Here is a 19,883-nt window from a genome sequence, read left to right as displayed (position 1 = left end):
ATTTGTCCATACGCCACTATTTATAGCTAACCCTAATTAATGTGTCTAGCTCCTAAGACTAGGTTAAATTTGCTTTATTACAACCGTTGTGCCGCCTTCATAGACTACGACAAATACATCAAAGAGCTTCTCTCACAGCTAGAGAAAGCAAAGGAGGATAAGAAGATAGCCGCTAGCCGAGTTGGAGATTGAGAAGGAGACTCTAGTAGCCTACCAACTCAAGAGAGCACGCGAAATGGTAGGCTATCAAAAAGAGATAAGTGAGCTAAAGGCAAAGCTCAAGGCAAAAGAAGGAGAAGAAGATAAATGGAGAAAAGGGCTTGAGGAAGAGCATCATGAGCCCATTAGTCTACAAAGACAGTATAAACTCCTCAGTGTGCAAAATGAAGAGCTGAAAGGGCAGATGGAGAAAATCCAAGAAGCCATGAATTGACTCATAGCACAAGAAGCAATGAAAGCTCAAGAAGGAGAAGAGCATCAAAGGTAGATGGATGAAATTACACGTAGGCTACTGATGGAGATGAAAGAGCAAGGGAGATTGGAGAGAGAGATTGAATGCTTGAAGAAGGAGAAGGAGAAAATAACCGACAAGTGGAAAGAGCAAGAACCAACAATAGTGGCCTTAGCTCAAAGACAGAATAAAAGCTAAAAAGAAATGAAACAAAGAGCTGATGAATGGGTGACAAAGAGTGAAAGACCTGGTGAGCCACATAGCCCTTGCAGAAGGGAAGAGAGTGTTAGCAGAAAGTAGAGCAGAGGCCACATAGACAAGATTGGAAGCCCAACAATGTGCCCTCCTCAACACTATCTTGGACATTGCATGATCAGTTTAGGAGGAGGCTCTTGTTGAGACACTAAAGAAAAAGTTGGAGATCATTGCATGGCCATAAGGCATGGGTTGTCTACTCAACTGCAAGGAGAAGGGACCAACCTAAGCCAACAAGATCAAAGAAATTATTTTCCAAGGGCAGGGCTAAGAGGTCAAGATGTGGACCTGCTAGGCTTCAAGGAGAACCACAATAGGTCAAGAGAGAAAATGAAATGCAGAGGCCACTTCCAAAAGCAAGGCTAGAATTCGAAATGGGGCAGCCAATAGACAAGGAGCTAGTCCTACAACCTCCCTCTCCATGACCAAAAATGTAGCAAGAGGTGGACATCACTACCTTGTCAAAAGCAGAAATCAAGAAGAAGAGAATGAGGATGTTGGAGCATGGAAGGAGAAGATTAAAAACCCAACCAATAGTAGCCCAAGAAGTGCCCATTCCACCACAAGAAGATTGTCTCACCACCACTGAATTGGAATGCAGAGCTCATAGTGTGGGAGCAGAAAGAGAACGGCCACCAACCCTTTGACTTCACCTCTTCAAATTCCCCCCTACACCATGCAAAGTAATATCAACCAAAGTGGTGGAGGAGGTGATAAGCATGGGAGGTAGGCTTGTGGCGATAGAGGTGGAACCAAAAGAGGGAGAGAAATCCAATGCAATGGGGAATGGAAGCACTTGATTACTAGGAAAACAAAGTCATGGAGGTGCCCACTAGGATAGTGAAAGGCTAGGAGTCCCAACCAAAGTGGAGGAGAATTTGGGATGTTGCCGTATCTGATAAGGGTCGGGGTGGACTTCAACCCTACATCCATGGCATATATGATTTTCCAAAAATATACAATGTAAATTCCACCAAGCTGAAGGACACCTTGACCTTCTCTGAGAACAACTTACAGGTCTCGATTGTCCATTTTCTTAATGAGTTTACATATTTCCTAGATCCTACCTTTATCACTACTTGTAACTATCTGAGATTACTTAGGGTACTACTTGAATAGGATCCTATACCATAAGAATACCGCCTCCTATCCCTATTTTTTAATCTTAATACTTGCATAGATAGTTGTGCCATGTCTAGGTTGATGATGCGGGCTGCCCTCTTACCATCCTTTTGCATGGCCTCTTAGAGGACATGAAAAAAAGTCACTTTATTGGGTGCAACCATCCAATTTTTTCCACAACTCCTCTCCAAGTTAGAATGAACCTAAAAGGATATATATAGGGAAAGGCCTTCCTTAGCAAGTCCCTTAAGTCCCCCAACTTCTTCTCATGACCATGATGACAAAGAATATTATTTCTTTGTTACTTTCAAAACAAAACAAAAAAGAGTAAGAGAAAACAAAGAAAAGAATCACAAGAGAAAGCAAGAAACTCACTACATGAGCACCACAGTCACTACACCTAGGGGTCCTTAAGTTAGGTGCATCCGATGGCCTTGGTCGGCTGGCTTCATCTCTAATCCCCTAGCATTTTTTATTACCCACTTCATACTTAGGGCACATCAAGGGCATGATATACCTAGGGAGGTCACACTTGGACCTGCCTCCCTAAGTTTCACCCATCACACCTACCTTATGCACAAAATAGGTCCTCAAGTGTGGGATCACACCCAAGCTTACTTGACCCAACTCCCAGTTTCACTAACATGTGCACATTACACCACATGTGGTAAGGTAGACACACCCCCTAGAAAACACACTTTTCTTTTCCCTTCAGGTAAAGATGAAGGTGACCAACCCCACTGACCTCGAAGGCCCCACTGTCATTCACTCGACATACCCTAGGCTTCCACCACCTCAGTTATTTAATAAGCTTCTCTTCCATGACCAATCCCATGAGGCCCCATCATCAACCCACATGACCATCCCTCAACTCATCGAACCCTTGCCAACAAAGAATCGCAAGTGCCATGTGACTGGCACTCAACTAGGAGGGATAATGCTAACCCTAGTGTACGACAAGAAAAAAGAAAAAAATAATAAATCCAAGAAATTTCTTGAAGTCAACAAGAAGGAGACAAGGCAAAAGGTGCAAAGGCAACCTCAAAAAAATGCAAATGACGGAAGGCGCATTTTTAAATGAAAGATCCCCCTCAAGTTTTTGTAAAAGAACACTAAGGTCCCTCCTATGAAAACTGTAAAATCTAGTCGGGCATAGGTGAAGGGATAAGGTAAATAGAAGGGAATAGGAAAATAGAACCTTGGCAAAACACCCGGTCATGTAAAAAAGGGGAGGGGTGTCCAAAGGATTTAGGGCTTGCATATAAACTCAAAAAGTGAATGAGAAGCTCATTCTTGGTGTGTGGAAAAAGTAGCTCTCTTCTTCTTCTCTTCTTTTCCTCTTGCTTATGCTTGTGATTGTGCTTGTGCTTGTGCTTGAGAGAGCAAGTGAGTGTAAGAGTGTGAGAGAGTGAGTGTGTGAGGATGAGGGACCGTGGAAGATAAGCTCTCCATCTTCTCCTCTCTTCTTATCTTATCTTCTTCTCTTTTCTCTTGTCTCGCGCACGCAGCTATGGTGGATGGAGCTTAACTATAGAGTTTTGAGCTCACTTGAGCTTGCATCACAGATCATGGAGCTACCGGAGTGCTTCAAAGAGAAGACTACTCATTCAAGCATCAAGGTAAGCTCACTACACTCGTAGGATCGAAAGCATGTTGGCTAGGTGAGAGATATCCATTAGAGCTCGTTTGAAACGCTTGAAAAAATAAGTAGTATGTGGGTCTTGACGGTCGAGTGTAAGCTCCCACTTCAATGTGCTTATGGTGGATATCAAGGAGCAATGACATTGGATTGTGTTATTTGGGTTGGGGAACCATCTTTAAGCCTTTAAGCTTTCACACTACAATGCTTGAAGGTAAGACAGGACAGTTCACTACACCTCAAAGATATTCTTGTGTTCTTCCTTTCTTAGGATAGAGAGGAGGATGTATGGTTAGTTAGAGCGAACTATTAAGAGATAAGGTGAGAGATCATCCAACTGAAGCAAGTTACTTTTGAGACAATAGAAGTCCTTACAATGTCACAAGTATTGTGCATTTATCCCAACATTTTGGTTCCATTGTTGGGACAAAGGATGGTGCAACTACCAAGGTTCTTACATTCTTATCATATGGTGTAAGAGGAGGCTTATCCATGAGTATGGATGAGATTAGTGGGATATTGATCGTCCATGCTCGTGACTTGCATACTCCAAAACCATATGTCTAGTTTACAAAATACTAAATTGAAAAAACCTAGTTTGTTGCATTGAGATTGAAGAGATTGGATTTGTGAGAGTAGGAAAAAATATAAAGCATAAACTCAAACAACTCAAAACACAAAAACTCAAACCTTCTTGCTTGGATAATTGTGTGATATTGTTGTGGATTTGAGATGAATATGGATTATCATTATCCTTGATTGTGCATCATTGTAGATATGTATAGATAGAGGGGCACTTTTGCAAAACTTTAAAAAAGCCTTTAAAAGCATGAATGCAAAATACACAAGTTTATATTTGATTATTTGCAAGAGAAAATAAGATATCCATGATTGCATTAGGCCTCTTGACTTTTGTAGACATGTACTAACTATTATTGTTACAATAAATATTGGCTACGGGTAGCCTTGATGAATCTTGGAATACTTGTGTTTATTGTGAGGATCATTGGCCAATTGTCCTCATGATTAATCAAGTCAACTGATTGACCTTAGCTTACAATAGCTCAAGCATGCTTTTCATGTCCATAATAACCTTCTCTCTCCTGCTAAGACAATCTCTATAGGTTGAGAATGTATATGCTCAACCTTCATTGATTAAAGACTCAACCTCCTATCAAGGTAGCTCTTTCTTTCCACATAGTGATGTATTAGCCCATCATTATCCCATGTTCCCCCACACCCACAACCACCCCCACATGTACACTTTACCAATCATATGATATGAGCCCAAGAGGATACTCAACATAGTTCGCCTCCTAAAAGTCGCCATTAGGAAAGGTTGACTTAACATCCAAGTAATATACTAGCTACCTCTTATGGTTGGCTAAAGCAAGAACAATCCCAATGTTAGCTATACAACCTGTACAAGAAAATGTATCATGGGAGTCGACACTTGGCCACTATGCAAAACCTTTGGCCACTATGTTGCCACTCTTGAATCCAAGACAAGTAGCACTCATTTTATTTGGAGGATAGACAACATCCTAGTAGAATAATTTGGGGCAATTATCAGAATAAGAAGGCCACATCCAGTTCATGTTCTATGATGATATATCACCTAATGCAACATGCACCCATCATCACCAAATAAGAGCACCATGCATAGAGAGAGAGAGAATTTCATAATGGAACATGCAACTCACTCTTTTACCATTAGTATATCTTCAATGTACTCGAGGTTTCATCTACATTTTTGTGTTTAATAGTTATTATAAATCTACTACCTTATGTAGATAGTGTCTATGGTACTTGTAGAAAAAGGAACATCAAAGAATCCAAAAAGTCCTCTACCCTATGTGGTGGTCCATAACTCATGTGCCTAGCTCCATTGATTGTACTTCCTTGATTGCAACACAATGTCACCATGCATAGAAATAGGCAAGCATAGAAAGAGAGATAATTACATATCATTTTCTACTGCTCCTTGCTAGCCTTCTTTGTGGGGCTCCTCTCCTACATTAATGGGATGATGTTGCATTGATTGCATTGGCCTAACACTTTTCGATCTCATTTTTTAGCGAGAGAGAGAGAGAGAGAGAGAGAGAGAGAGAGAGAGAGAGAGAGAGAGAGAGAGAAAGAAAGAGAGAACATTATTTCTTTGTCGATCTCATTTTTTAGTGAGAGAGAGAGAGAGAGAGAGAGAGAGAGAGAGAGAGAGAGAGAGAGAACATTATTTCTTTGTAGGGCACATTGCCTCAATGTGTGGACATGCTAGAAATCTCCCTTGAAGCCTTAACCTTGTCTTACAATAACTTTTTGGCTCCATCTTGGAAGCCATTGGCTACCTTCTACATCTCCAATCATTGAAACTATTTAACAACCAACTTAATGTTACCATTCCTTGCATTTCAGCTAGCTAGCCAACCTTCATTACCTTTGAATTTCCTAAAACCCTTTTGATACAAGCTTCATCCACTTTAATTAAGCTTGAAATTTGTTAACTTCCCAAAAACATGTGATTGGCCTCTTGTAACATTGAGGGGCCCATCCTACCTAATTTCAATAACCTTTTTCATCTGTCCAACCTTGACTTATCCAACAATAAGCTCACTCTCCATCTTCAACCTTGTTAACCGTCAGACAAACAAGGAGGAAATTTTGGAAAAGCTAAAGTAGAAGAAAAAGGCCAAGGAAAAGTGAAACGGAAGACAAAGGTGCACAATGAAAATCTAGAAACACAAGAAGCGTAGAAAAGTCCCAAATAAGGGAAAAATATGCACAAGGAAAAGCGCAAGTCAATACTTTTGTAAAAGAGTGCAAGCGCATCATGATTTAATTTAAGGAGCGCCGGACTCTCACCCGTGCAATTTGTAAAGGTAGATGGGCGGTAGGAAGGAAGCTAGGAAGATAGGAGGACAATGGGAAAAATGGCCTAGGCCATGGCCGGCCATGTAAAAATGGGGATAAGGGGATGACCGCCCAAAAGGGATTTAGGTTTTTGTATATAAAGTTGAAAAGTGAATGAGAAGCTCATTCTTGTGTGTGGCCAAAAGTGTTGAGATATCGAGCTCCACTCCTGATATGCCAGGGTGACCGTTGTGCATTTATGTCACCGACTTGTCAGTTGCAGATGTGGTTGGTACACCGCCCATGAATAATAGCTAGATGACAGTTATCCTTATCTACTCTAGTTCGTGGCTTGGTTAGTATGCCACCTTAGTTAGTTGAGTTTGGTTTGAGACCCATATATAGGGTTCTTCTATTTCTATGTACTTGAGTTCTTTCTGGCTTACACAACTAAGAAGAGGAAAACTGTTTTCAGCCTCCACCTTTTTGTGTATTCCCCCATTGTGCAAGCAAGAAAGCTACAAGTGAGACTCCTTCCTTCTCTCCCACAATCTTGACATGGTATCAGAGCCTTGTTCGTGGTAAGGAGCTCAAGAAAGCAAACCAAGTTCGCGGTGTTCTGGTAAGAGGATCAGTGTTGCTTCTATTTTTCTGTTTTGGGAGCAAGACTCTGCTAGCACTGCTGGAAAGTGCAAGAGTGCATTGTCTCAGTTTGAGATGCCCTTCGCGGTGTAGCAAGAGGGCAATATATGCTGCGGGATAAGGCTTTAGCCCCTGGTTGCTCTATTTTTTTGATTTGAGGCCATTTCGGAGCCTGTTTTGGAGATGGAAGTTTTCTGCATGCACTCAGGAAAAGGCCCTGTTTTATGCTGTGCGACCACTATTCTACAGGTCGGTGAAAAGTTACTGTAGAAATTGCATCGTATGCCTGTGCGCAGAGACATTGGGAGTTACAAAATCATCCTTGTTTCCTGTTGATGCAAAATCGTCACTAGGAAGTGACTGTGTGGTCAAATACTACTTTTGTCATATTTGCAGATTTGCCCTTGTGAGGTTGAAGCTGTGTTCTTTGCAGTGACAGAATTTTTTGCAGTTTTCTGTAATGGTGTCTGATTCTCTTTCACAGATTGTCACTGAAAAGCTTGACAAGAACAACTTCCAAGCATGGAAGTTTAGAATGACGAATTTCCTTATGGGAAAAGGATATTGGGAATTCGTTGTAGGAAATGAAGAACTAGTTCTTCCTGATGTTCCCAATCAACAGCAAATGCAGGCATTTAAAGCATGGCATGAGAGAGCCAGGAAAGTTATGTACTGGCTGTCTATCAGCATTTCAAACTCTATGATTGTGCATATTCAAGATGCAAGTACGCCAAAGGAGGCATGGGATACTTTGTAAAAAATGTATAGCACAAATATGCAAGCCAAGAAATTGCAGCTCAAGCAAGAGTTGCACAATGTGCAAAGAGAAAATATGAGCATCAATGACTACCACATGAAGGTGAAGAAGATTGCAAATGCACTTGCTTCCATTGGGTCGCCAGTGGAAGATGATGATTTAGTTTCTGTGACCTTGAATGGTCTAGGAAAGGATTATGCACAGTTTGGAACATCCATTTCTGTCCGTGAAAGATTTCCTGATTTTGAGGAGTTGATTGCTCTTCTAATTTCTGAGGAGCAGAGAAATGGTGGTGCATCTTCTTCAGGAGGAACTTCAAAAGAAGCTGTCTTCTACTCAAATGTTGGAAGAGGTAGAGGCAGAGGTAGAGGAGGCCGATCTGGAGGCCGTGGTAGAAATCAAAATATGCAGCAAACTTAAGAAAACCAGTCTTATGGAGGAGGACGTGGTAACTCTAGAGGCAGGGGGAGCCAAAGAGGTCGTGGTGGATGGTAAAGAGGCCAAAATTCAAACAGTAATGTTGAATGCTACTACTGTGGTAAAATGGGTCATATAGCTAAAGACTGCCATAAAAAGCAGAATGACATCATGAATGGAAAATTGCAATAAGGGAATTATGCATCTTCTAGTAGACAGGGTGATGATAGAAATGAGCATTTGTTTATGGTGCAGCACATGAACAATTCTGTGACAAGTGCAGAAGAATGCAACTATGTATGGTATGTTGACTTAGGTGTATCAAACCACATGACAACTCATGCAGAATGGATGGAGGATGCAAGGAAAATGGAAAAACCAGGATTTGTGGAGACTGGTGATGATATTGCACATCCTATCGTGCAGATTGGAAAAATTGCTTTGTCTATGCAGGATGGGAAAAAGAAATTCCTGTCCGATGTATTTCATATCCTGAATATCACCAAGAATCCGGTTTCTATTGGTCAAATGGTTGATCAGGACTTGCAGGTCAGATTTAATTCTCATGGATGCCTTGTTGAGGATATGAAAAATAAAGGTCGCTTGATAGAAAAAGGAAAGAAGAAGGACATAATGTTTACGTTGGATGCAGACATGCCTGAATTGAGTGTAGCAATGTTTGCACATGGGACTAGTGTAGTTGCAGATATTGATATTTGGCAAAAACGCATTGGCCATGTTAATGTACAGCGACTTAAATCAATGCAGGCCCAAAATATTGTTGCAGGATTGCCTAAATTCAAGGTTGCAGAAATGCATAAGGTATGTGAAGCCTGTCAGTTTGGAAAACAGGCAAGGAAACCATTTCCTAGACATGTTCAAGACAGTAAGAAGCCATTGGAATTAATCGACTCTGATGTGTGGACTACTAAAGCTGCTTCTCTTGGAGGCTATCATTATTTTGTCACTTTTATTGATGACTATAGCAGAAAAATTTGGGTGTATTTTATGAAAAAGAAAAGTGAAGTTTTTGGTCATTTCAAAACTCTTAAAGCTATGGTTGAAAAAGAAACATGCCTGCAAATAAAATGCCTAAGGTTAGATGGAGGGGGAGAGTACCTCTCAAATGAGTTTGTAAGGTTCCTACAGGAGCATGGCATAAAGCCGCAATATTCATGCAGTCATACCCCACAACAAAATGGAATTGCAAAAAGAAAAAACATGCATATTGGAGAGGTATCTCGTGCCATGATCAACGAAAAAGACTTGCCAGATTTTGGGCTAAAGCAGTTGCTACAACAGTCTACATAATGAACATGACTCCCACTGCAGCAATACATGGGATGACTCCAGAGGAGAGGTATACTGGTAGGAAACCAGATATTTCTAATTTGAAGATTTTTGGTTTCATTGCCTATGTTCATGTGCCAGATGAGTTGAGATCCAAGTTGGATCCAAAAGCTGAGAAGTGCATCTTTATTGGTTACTCTCTGCAGACAGAAAGGGTATAGATGCTATAATCCTTCTACTCGTAAGTTTACAGTGAGCAAAGATGTTGTTTTTTATGAGATGAGTAGCAGGTATAAACCAGTAAATGTGATTGATGATGTAGATGCACAAAATGGTAATGCTGCATAGAATTCACTGTAGCAGTCACAAAATATTAATGGACCTAGAGGATCCTCTAGCAGTGGTTCACATTCTTCACCATGGACAGGTAGATTGAGATCAGGAGAATCTTCTCAAAGCAATGTAGATAGTGGTATTCAGGTATCAAGAAAAGGAAAAGAGAAGGTATATCAGCCCATGTTTGATGTGAATGCAGGTCACTCTTATGTGGATGGTGAATCCAGTGGCTTAGAACAGAGCACTGATGATGAGTTGGGTATTCTTTCTATTGTTACACCTGGAGTAAGGAAGACCAGCGATGTTTTGAGAGCACCTGGGAGTGAACCTACTTTGTGCAGGTCTACCAGAGCTAGGTATCCTATGGATAGGCTGAAATATGATGGATTTACAGCCATTCACTATGCCTATATGGTCAAAGTGATACAGGAACCAGAACCCACTTCTTTTGAGCAAGCCATGGGAAAAGAAGAATGGGAGAAAGCCATGGATGAAGAAATGGATGCCTTGGAAGTAAATGCTACATGGGAATTGGTACCTTTGCCTAAAGGTAAGAATGCAATTGGCTGTAAGTGGGTTTATAAGGTGAAGCACAATGCAGATGGTTCTGTGAACAGATACAAGGCAAGATTAGTAGTCAAGGGGTATGCACAAACATATGTCATTGATTATGAAGAAACATTCAGTCCGGTTGCAAGGATGGAAATCGTAAGAGCAGTCATTGCTATGGCTGCATCAAAGGAATGGTCTTTACATCATATGGATGTAAAGAATGCCTTCTTGCATGGTGATTTCCAAGAAGAGGTCTATATGGAGCAATCACCAGGTTATGTGCATGCTGTTCATCCTGAGTTTGTTTGCAGGTTGAAGAAAGCCTTGTATGGCTTGAAGCAAGCACCTAGAGCATGGTCTGACAAGATAGGACAGTATCTTGTCACTATTGGCTTTCAGATTTGAAAGGCATATTTTTCACTTTATGTGAGAAAAACAGAGAAAGATATTATGCTACTTGTCATTTATGTTGATGATTTGATTATGACAGGTGACAGTGATGAAGATATCCTTCATGTGAAAATACTATTGAAGCAGAAGTTTGAGATGAAGGATTTGGGAGAGCTGTGTTATTTCTTGGGCATTGAGGTGATTAGATCACCAAGTGGGATATGGCTCTTGCAGAGGCAGTATGGATTGGACATGCTGTCCAAATATGGGATGACAGGCTGTAAGCCTATTTCAGTTCCTTTGGAGCAAAATGTGAAGTTGAGCGCAGATGCAAGTGAGCTTCTCGAAGACCCTACTATGTGTAGACACATAGTAGGAAGTTTGATTTATATGACTATTACCAGGCCAAATTTGAGCTATGTTGTTGGATTGGTAAGTCAATTTATGCAAGCTCCAAGGAAACCACATTTGGATGCGGCTAGACACATACTCAGGTATGTGAAGTCCATATTGCAGTATGGACTACTTTATGAGACTGGGGTTCAGATATAGTTGCATGGATACACTGATGCTGATTGGGTTGGTAGTATTTCTGATAGATGATCTACCAATGGATATGTGTTCTCTTTTGGGAGTGCTGCAGTCACTTGGAGCAGTAAGAAACAGCCTACAGTTGCCTTGTCGAGCTCAGAGGCTGAGTACAGGGGCGCAGCAATGGCTGCATGTGAGGTAACTTGGTTGCATAAGCTACTTTATGATATGCATTAGCCTACAGATGGGCCAGTTGTCATTTATTATGACAACATGAGTAGTATACACTTGGAAAATAACCCAGTCTATCATGCTAGAACAAAGCACATTGAGGTGCATTATCACTATGTGCGGGAGAGGGTTTTACTAGGTCTTAATGATCTAGTTTATGTCAGCACAGAGGATCAGGTAGCTGACATATTTAGGAAGGCATTGGGTGCAGAGAAGCTACGCAAGTTCAGAGACCTACTTGGTGTGCAGGAATTGGGATTGAGCTCAAGGGGGAGTGTTGAGATATCGAGCTCCACTCGTGATATGCCAGGGTGACCGTTGTGCATTTATGTCACCGACTTGTCAGTTGTTACAGATGCGGTTGGTACACCGCCCATGAATAATAGCTAGATGACAGTTATCCTTATCTACTCTAGTTCGTGGCTCAGTTAGTATGCCACCTTAGTTAGTTGAGTTTGGTTTGAGACCCATATATAGGGTTCTTCTATTTCTATGTACTTGAGTTCTTTTTGGCTTACACAACTAAGAAGAGGAAAACTGTTTTCAGCCTCCACCTTTGTGTGTATTCCCCCATTGTGCAAGCAAGAAAGCTACAAGTGAGACTCCTTCCTTCTCTCCCACAATCTTGACAAAAAGTGGCTCTCCTCTTCTTCTTCTTCTTCTTCTTGTTCGTGCTTGCTTGAGCTTGTGCTTGAGAGAGGGAGTGTGAGAGTGTGAGGGAAGGAGTGTGTGAGGATGAGGGACCAGGGAGGAGAAGTTCTCCATCTTCTCCTCTCTTCTTCTCTTATCTTATCTTCTCTTGTCTTGCTAGCGGTGATGGAGCTTGGAGCGTGGAGCTTAAGGATGGAGCTTGCTTGAAGCTTGCACTTGAATCATGGAGCTACCGGAGTGTGCGGGAGAGGAGGTAACTCAATCGACATGGAGGTAAGCTCACTACACCCATAGATATGGATGGCCCATCGGCTATGTGAGAGGTAGCCATTAGTGCTCGGCTTGGAACTCTTGAAACAATAAGCAGTCCATGGGTCTTGGTGGTTGAGCGAAAGTTTTCACATTTTGGTTCCATTTCTGGGACCAACGGATTCAAGTCTTGAGTGCTTGCGCGCTTTGAATTGAGCATTAAAGTAGGGTTTTCCCTGAACCGGTGCTTGAGGTAGATAGGTAGGAAGCGAGGGAGTTTGTTTGAATCGAGCATTGAAGTAGGGTTTTCCCCGAACCGGTGCTTGAGGTAGATAGGTAGGAAGCGAGGGAGTTTGAAGAGGTATTCGATCTCCTTAGCAAGTAGGTTTTTGTTGCTTTCGACTTGGGAAAGCATGATAGAATAGTGTAGGTATTTTTCTTTTTTCTTTTTTTTTGCATTTAGGAAGGATAGGAGCAAAATATTGGAGCAAACCGTAGGGTTTTCTATTGCTATATAACAGGATGAAACAGGGAAATAGGGGCACAGATTCAAATTTCTAGCTGGAAGAGTATAAGGGATTAATTTCTAAGGTTATAGCAGGCTGGGAGGGGGCAATAAGAGGCCCAAGGAACCAGGAAGACCACATTTGACATCCTATCTTCTGAGAAGAGAGTGAACTTGAGAGCTAAGGAGAGAGTGAGAGAGAGAGAGACAGAGCAGCGGGGAGACCTCTGAAGTGCTGATCGATTCGAGCGCCACAATGATTCAAGTTAGTCAGGCATTTCCTTGTAGTGTTTTGTACCTATCTAGAAGGCGTTGGATGATTAAGTGGAGTAGGCATTGACCTTGAGGCATCGCGTGCAACCCGCGGGCTGTCGTCCGCGCCGTTGAACCAATCCATCATCTGATTCCCAGAATCAGACCATTCAATTTCGGGGTTGGACCGTCTGACTACTAGAATCGGACCACCCTGTCCAATCCGATTCCCAAAATTGGACCACTGCGAGAATCAAACCCAGTCTCAAAATCGGACACTCAGACCCTGAAAATCGGACACACTGAAAATCAGATTTTAGAATCGGACAAACGAAAATGGGACGCAAGGAATGGACGAGTTTCAATCGGACGCCTGTCAAAATTGGACGTCCGATTCTAGAAATTGGAGGTGACTAAAATTAGACCACTGGAGCGATCGGATCAACCCAAAATCGGACGTCCAATTCTGATAATTGGACTCCTGAAAATTGGACATCTGAGAATCGGATAGAAAACTGTCAAAATTGGACAGGTATCTAGAACACAAATTTTGACACATCTAAACCCTGAAATTGACCCCAAAGGCTATGTAGAGCTAAAGGCACATCACAGTTCCATCACTAGGCTGAAACTTAGAGCAAGTAGTTCAAAATTTAACTGTTAACGGTCCTCCAAATTGCACATGGCGTTTACCGTAACAGTCTTGCAGGCCAGGGGGATTGCCTCTCTCGGACCTCCGCAGAGCGGGCTCTGCCCCCTTTGCAGCTCCCCCAAGTAGGTTGGAGAGAAAATGCTGTCATTGACAGGTCCTCCAAATTCGACTCTAGTATAGTAATGGCTCTACACGAGCATGGATTCTCACTTGCACAAGAGCAACCAAAAGCCCCTACCCGAACAGAGAGAAACAGAGACCCTAGAACATCAATGGGCCAATCTAGCCAACAAGAAAAAAAAGGCCACACTGCAAAAATACATATGTATTTTATACGGACTATATCTAGTCAAAGCAGAAATCAACAACATTAAGCTGCAATTGCGAGGAGGACTAGATATGACCGTCCTGATGATAGATGCTCCTTGAATAGCACTGCACTGAAGATCCAAGACGTCAGTGGAGAATCCGCATCTGGTCGTGCAGTTGGGGACTTAAGGGCATTTGTCAGAAGGCTTAAATATACAAGCCAAGACCCAGAAGACAAAGACATAGCACCACCTACTTATCTTATGTTGAGATGACAAGCTCAACACATGCGAACATTAATGATGGACCTCCTGGTTAGATAAGTCCACAGGTCTATACTTAGCATGTCGATGGTCATTATGACTCTCACATGGCCACTGGCTCATTACTTATTATATTCAGGTTGTTACACCTATTTACAGTTGGCATAGTTATAGCGCCAGTCGACTAGTGTAGTCGGTTATGCATTATTTGACTTAGTATACCACTTTCCTTTATGTTGTATCTTATCTATACTTTGTGTACATTTTAAAGTGTATGGAAGAAGAAGAAGAAACTATCAAGAAAAAGTTTTGGCCTCCATCTCTCTTCCTGTCTCTTCAGTGAGCTTCTCCTTGTGCATTCTGTGTGTATTCGGCACAGCATCTTGAGCAAGTCCCCCACCACGTGATTCTTGACATGGTATCAGAGCTGCGCCACTGAGAGAGGCTGATTTTGAAGGCTGAAGTGAAGGAGAAGAAGCAAGGTTTGAGCAAGCAAGCCACGGCTAAGAAGCTCTCCCATTCTTCCACTCTTTCTCTTGGACAATGCCTGTGGAGGCACCAGAAGCAGGGCAGAGTAAAAATCTCAGATTGCAGTGAGATTTGGTGCGCGTGAAGAGCGTTTTGTATTCTATAGATAGGCCCCTTAGGGCTTTCCCACTGCTATTTTGGCCATCCGTCATTTCAGGCCCTGTTTTAGAGACGCAAGGTTGCGGACAGTAGTTCAAGATACCCTGCAATTTCAGCTGTGTCTGTCGTATACAGGTGCACAGGTCACAGATTTCAAATCTGTAAGTTCAAGGGTGTTTACCAGCGAATAAACACAAGGTTTATCTGCAAATTGGTTGAAAATTGAATGTATTGTTGAGCAGACAATGAAAAAGGTTATCTGGTGTATTGCTGTGCACTATAGGTCGAGGGTTGTAGAAAATTTGCTTGCTATTTGGTATTAGTTTTGTTATAATGGCAGAGAACAGTGGAAACCCCATCATTGAGAAGCTCGACAAGAACAACTACCCTTCATGGAAGTTCCGTGTCATGAACTTCCTTATTGGAAAAGGCCTCTACGAGTTTGTGTCAGGTGAAGAAAAGGAGCCGGAGGTGAGTGATCCTCCAACTGCAGAAGAGACAAAGGCATGGAAGGAATGGAATGCAAAAGACAAAAAAGGTCATGTATTGGCTGTCTACAGTAATTGAAAATAATATGCTGGGACATATCAGAAATGCAGAGAATTCATATGCAGCTTGGACCATACTTGAAAGTATGTTTTCCTTAAATACAAAGGCACGAAAGATTCAACTCAAGAAAGAGTTGAATACATTGAAGAAAGGGAAGCATTGCAGATGCCTTGGCAATGATTGATGCAATGCCCGATGATGATGATTTGGTGTCCTCTACCTTGGGTGGACTTAACAATGAAAAGGCTTGGAAGTCTTTTATAACTTTCGTATATGGCAAAAATCCATTTTCAGATTTCGATGAGTTGGTCTCCCTTATTATCACTGAAGAGATCAACATGCAGACAGAGACATCTGAAAGAAGTAGTGAACAGGTCCAAGCTTTCTACTCCAGTTCAGGAAGGGGACGTGGCAGGTTCTCTTTAAGAGGTCGTGGTACAAGACGTGGTAGTGACAACCGGCAAAACAGATTGAATCAGTAATTTGGCGATATGCAAGTTTCAGGAAGTTGTGGTAACTTTAGAGGCAGGGAGAGCTTTAGAGGAAGAGGTGGATGGTAGAACAGAGGTTCTAACAACTCTGGTATTGTATGTCACTACTGTGGCAAAACAGGTCATATTGCAGCCCAATGTTATGCTAAGAAAGATGATATTCGCAGTGGTAAGTTGCAGCAAGGAAACTACGCATCGTCTTCATGACAGAATGAAGACAAAAATGAACGTTTGTTTGTTATGCAGCATATGCTGAATGCTAGTACATGAAAGGGAACACATGATGATGTTTGGTATGTTGATTTAGGTGCATCCAATCATATGACCAGCCATGCGGAATGGTTTGAAGAGATGCAAGATTTGCAAAATGTAGGTTATGTGCAGACGGGTGATGATTCATGCCACCCAATTTCACACATTGAAAAAGTTATATTGTCCTTGCATGATGGTAAGACAAAGAGTCTTTCAGATGTATTACATGTGCCATCTATTACAAAGAACTTGGTGTTAGTCGGTCAGATGGTAGAGCAAGGGCTGCAAGTCAAATTTAATGCAAAGGGCTACTTTGTAGAAGACTTCAATGACAAGTGCAGGTTAGTTGCAAAGGGAAGTAGAGTTGGACGTATGTTTACTCTTGATGTTGGAATTCCTACCATGAATGCTGCTATGTATGCTAAAGGAAAAGGTGTTGTTGCAGATATTGAAATTTGGCACAAATGCATTGGACATGCAAATGTACAAAGGCTGAAATTAATGCAGTCCAAAGGGTTGGTTTGCCTACATTTAGAGTTGCAGAATTTCATAAGGTATGCGAAGCATGTCAGTTTGGTAAGCAGGCAAGACAACCCTTTTCACATGACAGAGATGTAAGCAGAAATATCCTTGATGTTGTGCATACAGACATTTGGGGGCCTACATAAAATGTATCTCTTGGAGGCAGTTCATACTTTGTCACATTCATTGATGATTGTTCTAGAAAGCTATGGGTATATTTTATGAAGGAAAAGAGTGAAGCATTTGAGCACTTTAGAACTTTCAAGGTTGGAGTTGAAAGAGAAACAAGCTTGAAAGTAAAGTGCTTGAGGTCAGATGGAGGGGGAGTGTACCTCTCGAATGAGTTCAGTGATTTTTTGAGATCTCATGGGATAAAGAGACAGTTCACATGCAGGTATACCCCACAGCAAAATGGGGTGACAGAAATGAAAAACATGAATATTGCAGAAGTTGCACGCGCCTTGATGGCTGAAAAGAATATGCTTAAGCATTTTTGGTATGAGGTTGTTCATACTGCTGTTTATATTATGAACAGAATTCCCACAGCTGCAGTTCATGGGATGACTTTTGAAGAATGCTTTACTGGCAAGAAGCCTGATGTATCACACTTGAAGGTATTTGGCTATGTTGCATATGTTCATGTGCCATATGAGCTACGGAAGAAGCTTGATCCAAAGGCAGAAAAATGTGTCTTTATTGGATACTCTTTAGAGTAGAAATGGTATTATTGTTATAACCCTGTCACATGTAAGTTCAGAGTGAGCAGGGATGTCATCTTTGATGAAATGAGCAGTTGGTATGCATCTAGTGGTGATGCATTGGATGATGATGATGATGATCATGACACTCATGTGCAGGCTAAAAAGCAAGAATCACGGACTCTTAGTGGACCAGAGACATCATCTAGTAGTCCTTGGTCTGGGAGACTAAGGAGTAGCTCTACATCTTCAGGTGCATCTAGTAGCACTACAGGTAAAGACAAAGGAAAGAATAAAGTGTCAGATGGCATTGATGCAGTTCTTGATGGAGACTCCAGTGGCTCAGAGAGCTTGGATGATGAGCTTGGCATTCCTTCTGTCAGGACACCAAGTGTACAGAGAGCTCATAGTAATGTAAAGGCTCCATTCAGTGATCCGGTGGTACGCAGATCTAGTAGGGTCAGATACCCTGTTAAAAGATTTGGTTTGGAAGGTTATGATGAGCTTGGCATTCCTTCTGTCAGGACACCAGGTGTACAGAGAGCTCATAGTAATGTAAAGGCTCCATTGAGTGATCCGGTGGTACGCAGATCTAGTAGGGTCAGATACCCTGTTAAAAGATTTGGTTTGGAAGGTTATGATGAGCTTGGCATTCCTTCTGTTAGGACACCAGGTGTACAGAGAGCTCATAGTAATGTAAAGGCTCCATTGAGTGATCCGGTGGTACGCAGATCTAGTAGGGTCATATACATTGTTAAAAGATTTGGTTTTGAAGGTTATGCAACTCACTATTATGCTTATATGGTGAAACTAGTTGAGGATGTTGAGCCCACTTGTTTTGAGGATGCTGTTGGTCATACTCATTGGGATGCAGCAATGGATGAGGAGATGGTTGCATTAGAGGTCAATAAGACTTGGGATCTAGTATCATTGCCGAAGGGCAAGAAAGCTATTGAATATAAGTGGGTTTATAATACTAAGCACAATGCAGATGGTTCTATTAGTAGGTACAAAGCTAGGCTGGTTGCAAAAGGCTATGCCCAGACATATGGCATAGATTATGATGAAACCTTCAGTCCAGTTGCTAGGATGGCCACTATCAGATGTGTGATTGCTTTGGCAGCAGCCAAAGGTTGGAGGTTGTAGAAAATGGATGTGAAGAATGCCTTCTTGCATGGTGATTTGCAGGAAGTAGTGTATATGGATCAGCCAGAGCATCTCACGTATGTGTGCAGGTTGAAGAAGGCGCTCTATAGGCTCAAGCAAGCACCTAGAGCATGGTCTGACAAGATAAGAGAGTATCTTGTCAATATTGGCTTTTATGTTTCTGATGTTGATCACTCACTTTATGTGAGAAAGGGAGATGCAGGTTTGGTCATCATACTCATCTATATGGATGACTTGATTATTACAGATGATAGGGATAGTGGGATTGCTGAAGTCAAGGACTTTTTGAAGAAGAAGTTTGAGATGAAGAATTAAGGCGAGCTAAGGTACTTCCTTGGCAGTCAAACTCACCGCAAAAAGAGAGCATAATATCGATACTTTGATTAATGAAGGAGCTGATTTTAATATCTTGACCTATGAATCATTGACCCTACTAGGCCAACCAGAGCTCACACCGACTAGTGCAACTCTTAGCTCTTACGGGGGACACCCACAAGCACTCATAGGGAAGTGCAAAATCCTTGCGACAATTGAAATTGAAATCTTGCCTATTCTATTTCATGTTCCTCTAAATAGTGCTAATTACGGGAAGGAAACCCTCCTTGGAAGACCCTTCAAAAGGGAAGCCAAGTGTGAGGCCGACTATGTAGCACAGAGGATACACCTGACACTACTGGGTGTGAGGATAGTCACAACCTTTAGCAAGGGTGACCTCATCAAATCTCAAGGGAAAGGCAAAGAGGGTGCTGACATAACAGTCAAGCCTACTAACAAGAACAAGGACTTGTTGGAAGAGTTGATACAAGCACAGGTTGAACAACGAGACCTAGTGAGTGAAGTCATGCCTGAAACAAGAAGGTCAAGAGACAAGGCCAAGGATGGGCTTTGGACTTACAAATATCGTAGAAGACCCCAAAAGAAGCCCAAGCCTTATAGACGAAGGCATTGATGGAGAGTTAGCACCAACGCCACAATGGATATCCAAAGCATTGCTACGTGCTCAAGGGTATTACACAGGTAACCGATGGATTTGGGTGCTAAAACCCCTTGCTAAACCTCCTTTGTCGACTGAAGGCCACATTATATCAAGAGAAAAGAAGCATAGGAGGAGATCTAAATGAAAAACTAAGTCTTGAGTCAACAAAAGTGGAGTGACCGAGCCCCTCATGGTCGAAATCAAGGAACCAAACGGGAACAATCGGAGGGTAAATCCTGAGCCTAGCATGCTTGACAAGC

The sequence above is a fragment of the Lygodium microphyllum genome, chromosome 4, assembly GCF_053477565.2.
Source record: "Lygodium microphyllum isolate KBCC chromosome 4, Lygodium_microphyllum_v1.1.10, whole genome shotgun sequence".
NCBI lineage: Eukaryota > Viridiplantae > Streptophyta > Polypodiopsida > Schizaeales > Lygodiaceae > Lygodium > Lygodium microphyllum.
The sequence above is the reverse complement of the archived record's forward strand: the minus strand, read 5'-3'. Positions refer to the sequence as shown.